Below are 8,042 nucleotides of genomic sequence, written 5' to 3' on the forward strand. Positions count from 1 at the left end.
CCTAACGTTCTGTGATTCTGTGATCTTCTCTATCGCAAACAGCAAAATCTTTCTTTTATCATATGAATAGCAGGAACTGTACAGATGCACAGAGAATAACAGTATTTTCTCAGGATAGTAACAGGGAGAAACTTCAACATCAGGGAGCAAAAGTAGTGCTCTTCCAAGTCAAAGATCTCTAGAAGTCAAAATCAGTCTGTAAAACTTGTGTGAGATGGCCTTCTGGGTGGATATTAACATGAGTCGTTATGGAGTTTACTTAGCACCCTTTACTTTTGCTGAGATTCGGGTAGCACTGGAGCACAGTTACTGTCAACATAAAATTTTCTCTGAGTTCTACAGGCCAAGCCTCACAAACTTAGAGCTGAGGGGCCAACAAAGCCCCAAAACAGCTCTCATGTGCACATGTGACTCTCAGATAAAGTGGCAGAGAAGGATATTGCAAGAAAGTCCAGAAGAACACATTGTATCGCAACATGTAGAAAAAAGGAAAGATACTCCAGCACAGATGAATTTAATAAAACTGGCATCTTCTGCCGTGGCTTTGGCAGCTCCACCGTACTAGCATTAAATTAGAAGAGCAAATCTGGATGTAGCTGAGAATATCAAACATGCAGTTCTCTCTGATAACCTTTGCCTCAAAATGCAAGTTTTGGCTACCATTGTGAACAACTCCTGGAAAAATCTGGAATGACTGAAAGCCTACATTTGAACCAACAAGCCTCATCAGGTCAAGGACAGGATTTGCTGTATGATCAGAGACTGGAGGATCATCTCCAGCATTAACTGTGCATAAAACATCTCCTCAGATTTTCATAGAGGAGAAGCTGGTCAGCAAAGTCACTGGTAATTCAAACATCATTCTCTCTTCTTTAGGCATAAGGTTCAGAACCAAATAAAGCCAGCAGGCTTGCACTTGCACTTTCATCTCCAACTGACCTCATAGAAAACAGCTATCTGTGCAACATAGGACAGAAGAGAAAACAAGAGACAGGGAGGTGGACTTCTTGGAATCTTTTTTTTCTTGTATGCTTTTTGTCTTGTGCAGAAGAGTCTTCCTTTCAACTCAAGCTATGCTGTTTGCCTTGCTTAAGCCCTAGTTCCACCAATTGCTTGATGAACCTGAACCTACATCACAGATTTGAGAGTGTGTACATTATAGAATCACAGATTACAGAATGGATTCGGTTGGAAAAGACCTTTAATATCAAGTTCAACCATCTATCCAGACCACTAAGTCCACCACTAGACCATGTCCCTAAGCCCGACATCTACTCATATTTTAAACACCTCCAGGGATGGTGACTCCACCGCCTCCCTGGGCAGCCTGTTCCAGCTTCTGATGACCCTCTCAGTAGCCTGTTTCAATGCTTGACAACTCTTTCAGAAAAGAAATTCTTCCTAATATCCAACCTAAACCTCCACTGGTGCAACTTGAGGCCATTTCCCCTTGTTCTGTCACTAGCTACCAGGGAGAAAAGACAGACGCTCACCTTGCTACAACTTCCTTTCAGGTAGTTGTAGAGGGCAATAAGGTTTCCACTCAGACGACTTTTCTTCAGACTAAACAATGTCAGCTCCCTCAGCTGCTCCTTTAGGCCTTGTTCTCCAGGCCCTTCACCAGCTTCGTTGCCCTTTTCTGGACACGCTCCCACTGCCTTTATGTTTTCTGTAGTGAGGTGCCCAAACCTGAACACAGTATTTGAGCTGCAGCCTCACCAGTGCTGAGTAGGCACAATCACTTCCCTGGTCCTGCTGGCCACACTAATCCTGATACAGGCCAGGATGCCATTGGCCTTCTTGGCTGCAAGGGCACATTGCTGGCTCATGTTCAGCTGGCTGTTAGTCAGCCCTCCAGCCACTCTTCCCAAGCCTGTAGCGCTGCATGGGGTTGCTGTGACCCAAGTGCAGGACCTGGTACTTGGCCTTGTTAAACCTCATACAATTGACCTTGGCTCATTGATCCAGCCTGTCCAGGTCCCTCTGCAGAACCTTCCTACCCTCAGGCAGATCAACACTCTCACCCAACTCAGTGTCATCTGCAAACTTGCTGAGGAAGCACTCAATTCCCTTGTCCATGTCATGGATAAAATTGTTAAACAGAAGTGACCCCAGTACTAAGCCCTGGGGAACACCACTTGTGACTGGCTGCCAGCTGGATTTAACTCCATGCACCGTCACTCTTTGGGCTTGGCCATCCAGACAGTGTTTTTACCCAGTGAGGTGTGTGCCCACAAGCCATGTGCAGCCAGCTTTTCCAGGAGGATGCTGTGGGAAACAAAAACTTTTTTAAAGTCCAGGTAGACAACATCCACAGCCTTTCCTTCATCCACTAAGCAGGTCATCTTGTCACAGAAGGAGGTTGGCTTGGTCAAGTAGGACCTGCTCTTCTTGAACCTACGCTGACTGGGCCTGATCAGCTGGTTGTCCTGCATGTGCCTGCAATGTCCTGCATTATGTCATGGATGTAACTTCCTCAATGTAGAAGATTACTCTGAGAGCAGGGACTTAAGACTTGCCTTCTCTTCCTCTCCCTCCTGCTACCTATTCTGTAGCTGACATGTTGAGAAGGAACTTGTTTACCATCCTAACCCTGAGACCTACTTCCCCACAATACTGGCTGAGCATAACTGTGTATTTTACATTGTAAATATTGTTACTATTAGTAGTAGTAATATTAGTAGTATTAGTATAATCAGTATTATTAGTATTATTTTAAATGTATTTCTATTTAAATCCACACATCTCCTTTCTGTTTCCTGATCCCCATCCCTGGGTGAGGAGGAGGCATGGAGTGAAAGAGCAACTATAAAAACCACGACAATCCTTTGTATCTTCAGCTTTAAAAAGCTTTATTTTTTTATATAGAATTTACAATTAAGACTATCTTGTCTACTCAAATAGGAACTGCTTTAACTGATCTCTTATATGCCAGATTTCACTGTAGAATTACTAGTGTAACAAGTGTCAAATACTTCATCAACTTTTAAGGATGTTAGTATAAATGCACAAGAATCTGACAAGCAGACATTTAGCTTTTGAAGAAAACTGATTTTGTTAACTTTAGATTTTGTTGGAATAATAAAATAGCTTTCATGTTCTCCTTTCATATTAGTTTAGCTATGAGAAAATAGGGCATGTGTCTTAGATGTTTACTTTACTCACTGCAAATCCAACAGCTGCAAGATATACAGCAGTGGTCAAATACGATTTAATCTTGTGCTAAAATTGATAGCAATAATAAGTATGACATACAATATATTTTAACTTCTTCAAAGGAAGATCACTGAAGGTCTGTGCTTACAGGCCTTACTTAAACCTGTATTTAGCATTAATGTGCGACTAGTTCAGTTTACAACAGCCATTAAAATGTAAAGATCATCTGTTGCAGTAACACAGATGGGAGACTTGACTTAGAAATACAAGGCTCATGGAACCTACAGACTAGAAAACTACTCTTTTCGAGAGTCTTCTCTTGTTTTAGATTTGCGTAAATGATTTTTTTCCTATCTTGAATCTGTGAAAAAAATTATCAGAGAGTTAACTAGTAAGGCAGGATCCACATTACTTGACCTCCTTTCTTTTCTCAGTTATTGCCACAAGTTGAATGGAAAAGACAGCAGGATTCTGGGAATAATCCTAGTGTCTGCCTGCAGTGTTACTGGAGAAATAATGGAGGCTTCCCTCCCACACCTAGGAGAAAGAAGTACTAAACCACATTTTTCCAAAGAGCTATGAAATGACTGTATAATTAATGAGAACTGAAAGCCTTAGCAACAACTGCTCAATGTTGTCACGTCATATTGTGTAAGAAATTTTTTGTTTCTGCTTTCTCTTGCTTCCTAGAGTGGTAGAAGAAAAAGGTCGCACAAAAGAGATTTACACAAGAGGTCATAGAAACTAGCCTCAAGTTCTGTTAGATTATTTGCACCAGGATCTCCCTGCTATGGGCAACAGAGATCCAGATACAGTATGTGACTATAAAGTATGTCCTGTACACTGAACACCTTATGGTTTTAGAGCATTTTCTGGTGTCAAGTTAGAGGGAGATGCATAATTCCTTGTATTTTAAGCAAGGTATTTTACGAGGAGACTGTAGCTTCAAGCTACAATGTTACACAGAATGCACTAAAAATAAGCAGAACTTGCTTCTGTAGGACCCATCTCGGATAAATCTGGCTTACAGTCCCATTCATATGGAATAAGGAAAAAAAAACCCCTTTCTCAAAATACACCGAAGGACCCCACAGGCAAATTCAAGTGGGAATCTAAAACATACAATAGCATCCCTCAGAGGTGAGTGAAGAACATGTCTTAAAAACACCCTTTTGTTTTCAAGAAGAAAGATCTAATGACTTTCAGACAATCAGTGAGAAGTTAAATTTTATCCAGGAATCCTACGAAAACTCACTGACCTAAAGAGAGGGAAGGTGTGGGACAGAAACAGGATTATCACTCAAATCTAAAGCATCTCTCTCAAACTTTCAATACTACAGTCTCAGTGAACATATGTGTGAGTTGCCATCACTTATTGACTTACTGCTCAGCATCTGAGGCACTGTAACTGAAGAGCCTTCTCTCCAGCATACACACCCCACCAGTACCAAGGTATACAACAAAACCTGGCTGGATCTATTCTCTCTGAGGGAGGAGCATGACAGCTTCAAAACCAGAGCAGTCTGACAAGTGGTTCTGGCCAATGGCAGCATGCGCATTTGTGACATTTTCAATGTCAAATTCGTTTTTTTAAAAAAAAAACAGCACAAAATAACCTTTATTCAGTTTCACTTCAAAGCCTAAAATGGGAGAATTAAATTGCATAATTTCTTTTCCTTTGCAAATGTCAAGTTTCTGCCTGACCAATCAACAATGTAAAGCATTGCAAGCTCAGATGCCAGCAGTGTTACTGACACCCAGCTGTATGCCATATATCAGAGAAACAATATGGATGCACTTGAAACTTAAGAATTCTTTGTATTTACATTTAGCCCTTTGTACATATTGTATTGTATATGTGCAGACATGTTAGAAAAGATGGGGCTTTAATAAAAAATAAATAAAACCTCTGAGAACTATTCTGAAAACTTCCTTCAAATTCTTCCATAGGTCCCCCTGCTATTCACCTGTGTATGTTTTAGAGCAGCACTGTGATGTTTAAAACAATGAGTCTTTCTTAATCATGATAGGGGTCCTAGATCTTAGTCAAGACATCTAACACTTGGCTGAAAACGTTACTGGGATTGCAGAAATCACAGAGAGAATAAACAAAAGTGATAGATTGCATTATCAATATACATTGCCAATAGTACTGCAAGTGTAGAGGAAATGTTGCAGTAGACAAAAGAACAAATAAATAGAGGAAGAACTGCTTGACAATTTAACTCAGCAGCCATTTTGCAGGAGTTGCAGCTTTGGACAAAGGCAGAGGAACCCCAGTGGATACTAGAATAAGGATTTTGTAAACTGTGCATATCAGTTAAGGTGCTACAGATCACAATTGTTAACCTCGCTAGATGCTTCATACAGCATCTTGTTCCAATCCCAAAGTCTTTATTTATGAACAGTGACACAGAAGGTTATTTTAATTATTTGACAGAACTAACGGACCATTTGAAGGAAAGCTGGAAGCAAAAGAAACAAAGTAAGACTTAAACTTGGAAAAATTCTGGTAGGCTTTGATACCAGAGTCTCAATAATATAGAAATTATTTTACTATAAGACCTATTTCTAGATACTTCTTCATGATAGAAATTATCTTTTATCATTTTAAAATAGCAATACTCCGGATATTTTTTTAAAAGTACAGGGTAAAATTTTTCAACTTCCTAATAAATAGCCACAAAATCTTTATTAATACTGCTATGCTCTGACAGAGTATTTCAGTTCCAACCATCATGAACTGAGGCATTTCCAGAAGTTGCAAATGAAAGGCTCTTGAAAGAATTATAAACTTTTTATTACATTCTGTATATTTTTAATGTGCTCATTGCAGAGTTTTCTGATACGTTGTTTGTAGTTACTGTTTTTGTAACCCCTTGGGGTAGAATCTAAGGAACAGTCAAGTATTTTCTCCATATCGAATTAATTTCTTAGACAAGGTTTCTTCCAATAGCAGCTCAACACAATATCCTTTCCAATTTAAATGATAAAAAAAAGAAAATAAAAACACTCAAAAAAAAAAAACCCAAATCTAAACCAACTAAGTTTTGATCAAAGCTTACCATGGAGAGCTTTATTAGGAGGGAATCCTCACATTCTCTACAGCAAGAACTGGAAGATTATGTAACAAAGGATTTACTAAGTGATTATGGGCACTGAACAGAAGATGTCCTTCATAATGCTGAAGCCAATTATATTGATAGATCATTGAATGCAGAGGTGGAAACAGGTTATTGTAACCTTATTTGAACTTTTTAGTGCATCTCACAGTGAATGTCTTTTTAGCCTGCTCATAAGTAACAGGTCATCACTTAAATTCAGCAATAGATTTATCAAAGTAAATATGAACACACAAAAAATAAAATTTTTGAATGAACACGTAAAGCATGTAATGAAGCATTTTAAACATGTAATGAAGCAGTATTACCATTTAGTAATCTGCTACCCAGATAAAGACAAAAGTATCTGAGAAGATACATGAAGGACATTAGACTAGAAAATAAATACAAAAATTGACAAAGCAAGCAAGTTTTCTGAAATAAAACTTGCCTTGGAGCCATCCAAACTGATTATCCTGTAGACATTTCTTGTGCTGTCATAGAAGTAGGACACAGTAACAGCATGCTTGCTGGTGGGAACCCAGTTCTTCTTAGTGTTTGGGTCAATCTGGAAGACGTGAGCTCGAGTGCTGAAGATGGGTTGTTCCCTGAAGGACAGAGAGTAAAAGTCATTAATGTAATTTGTACATAATATCGTTGCATGCAATTTATCTACTAGTTGTGCCCACTGGGATCTACCTATTTCACTTGGCATGATAAATTTGTCCTAAGAACTTCTGTATGTGTTGCTGCATAGAGCAGATAAGTGCATTAATATATATATGTAATCAAAATGCAAGACCTCTAAGGCAAAAATCAGAACCCAGCTGTAAAGTCAGATAAAGACAGACACCTTTAATACAGATTCAGCCCTGTCCCATCATCTCCCCAGCCTTCACCCTTCATCTATCCCTTTAAACTAACTGGCATTAATAGATGTGTAACAACTCCATCTCATTATGCTGCACAATGCAGAATGTGCATGACTTCAAACACTCATCGTCTCAAAAATCTTTTCATACTCTGATTATTCTAATCAATTTTAGGCTATAATCTGAAATTGAACTGGCTGACTCAATGCAGTAGCTCTAAAACTAACATTAATTACAGCCAGGAGTTGTGAAACCCTCACTCATTGGAGCTTTACACCTGAACATTTTCATAGCAACACTAAATATGTATAACATGAATGGTTCCAAGTTAACTGCTTAGCAAATAAAATTATATAAGATTAAAAAAAAACCCACTGTACTGTAAAATTTACTGTTTATTTTCCCCATGATCATTACTAGGACACACAATATTGCACAGAAATCTAAAAATATATTAGTATCACTGAGATGGTTGTCAGTTTAAATTTAGCTACATTTTAGTAACAAATAGACTGCTGTGTTCTTCAGGGAATGTTGCCATCAAATCCCAAAGTTAAGTATCAGAACTTCAAGTTGGATTTAACTTTTTAGGTTTTTGGACTCTTGTTTTCCTCCATTTTCAGGATGTGAAGAAACATATCCTTTGTCCCTGATACAATTTCCCTTTAAAAGGTAAGCTTTTAATATATTACTCGGCCCAAAATAAAAGCAAATGAAAAAATCAGGATGTTGGGCACTGACAGTCAAAGGGTTTTAATCTGTCCTCACTACAAAGGGGTACATGTAAACTCTCAGAAATATCTCCACTGCTTTGCAGTAATAGCAGCTGACACCAGCTGCTTTCAGCAGCAGAATCATATTACTCAGATGGGAGTTGCCAATATATATATATATTTAAAATACTATCTAATAT

General features: G+C 38.6%; 1 pseudogene; it reads right to left on the reverse strand.

The window, feature by feature from the left end:
* Positions 1–1,245: 1,245 nt before the first annotated feature.
* Positions 1,246–6,865, reverse strand: LOC104542510 (annotated as a pseudogene).
* Between the last annotated feature and the right edge of the window lie 1,177 nt (positions 6,866–8,042).

Source organism: Mesitornis unicolor, unplaced genomic scaffold (genome assembly GCF_000695765.1).
Source record: "Mesitornis unicolor isolate BGI_N332 unplaced genomic scaffold, ASM69576v1 scaffold13126, whole genome shotgun sequence".
NCBI lineage: Eukaryota > Metazoa > Chordata > Aves > Mesitornithiformes > Mesitornithidae > Mesitornis > Mesitornis unicolor.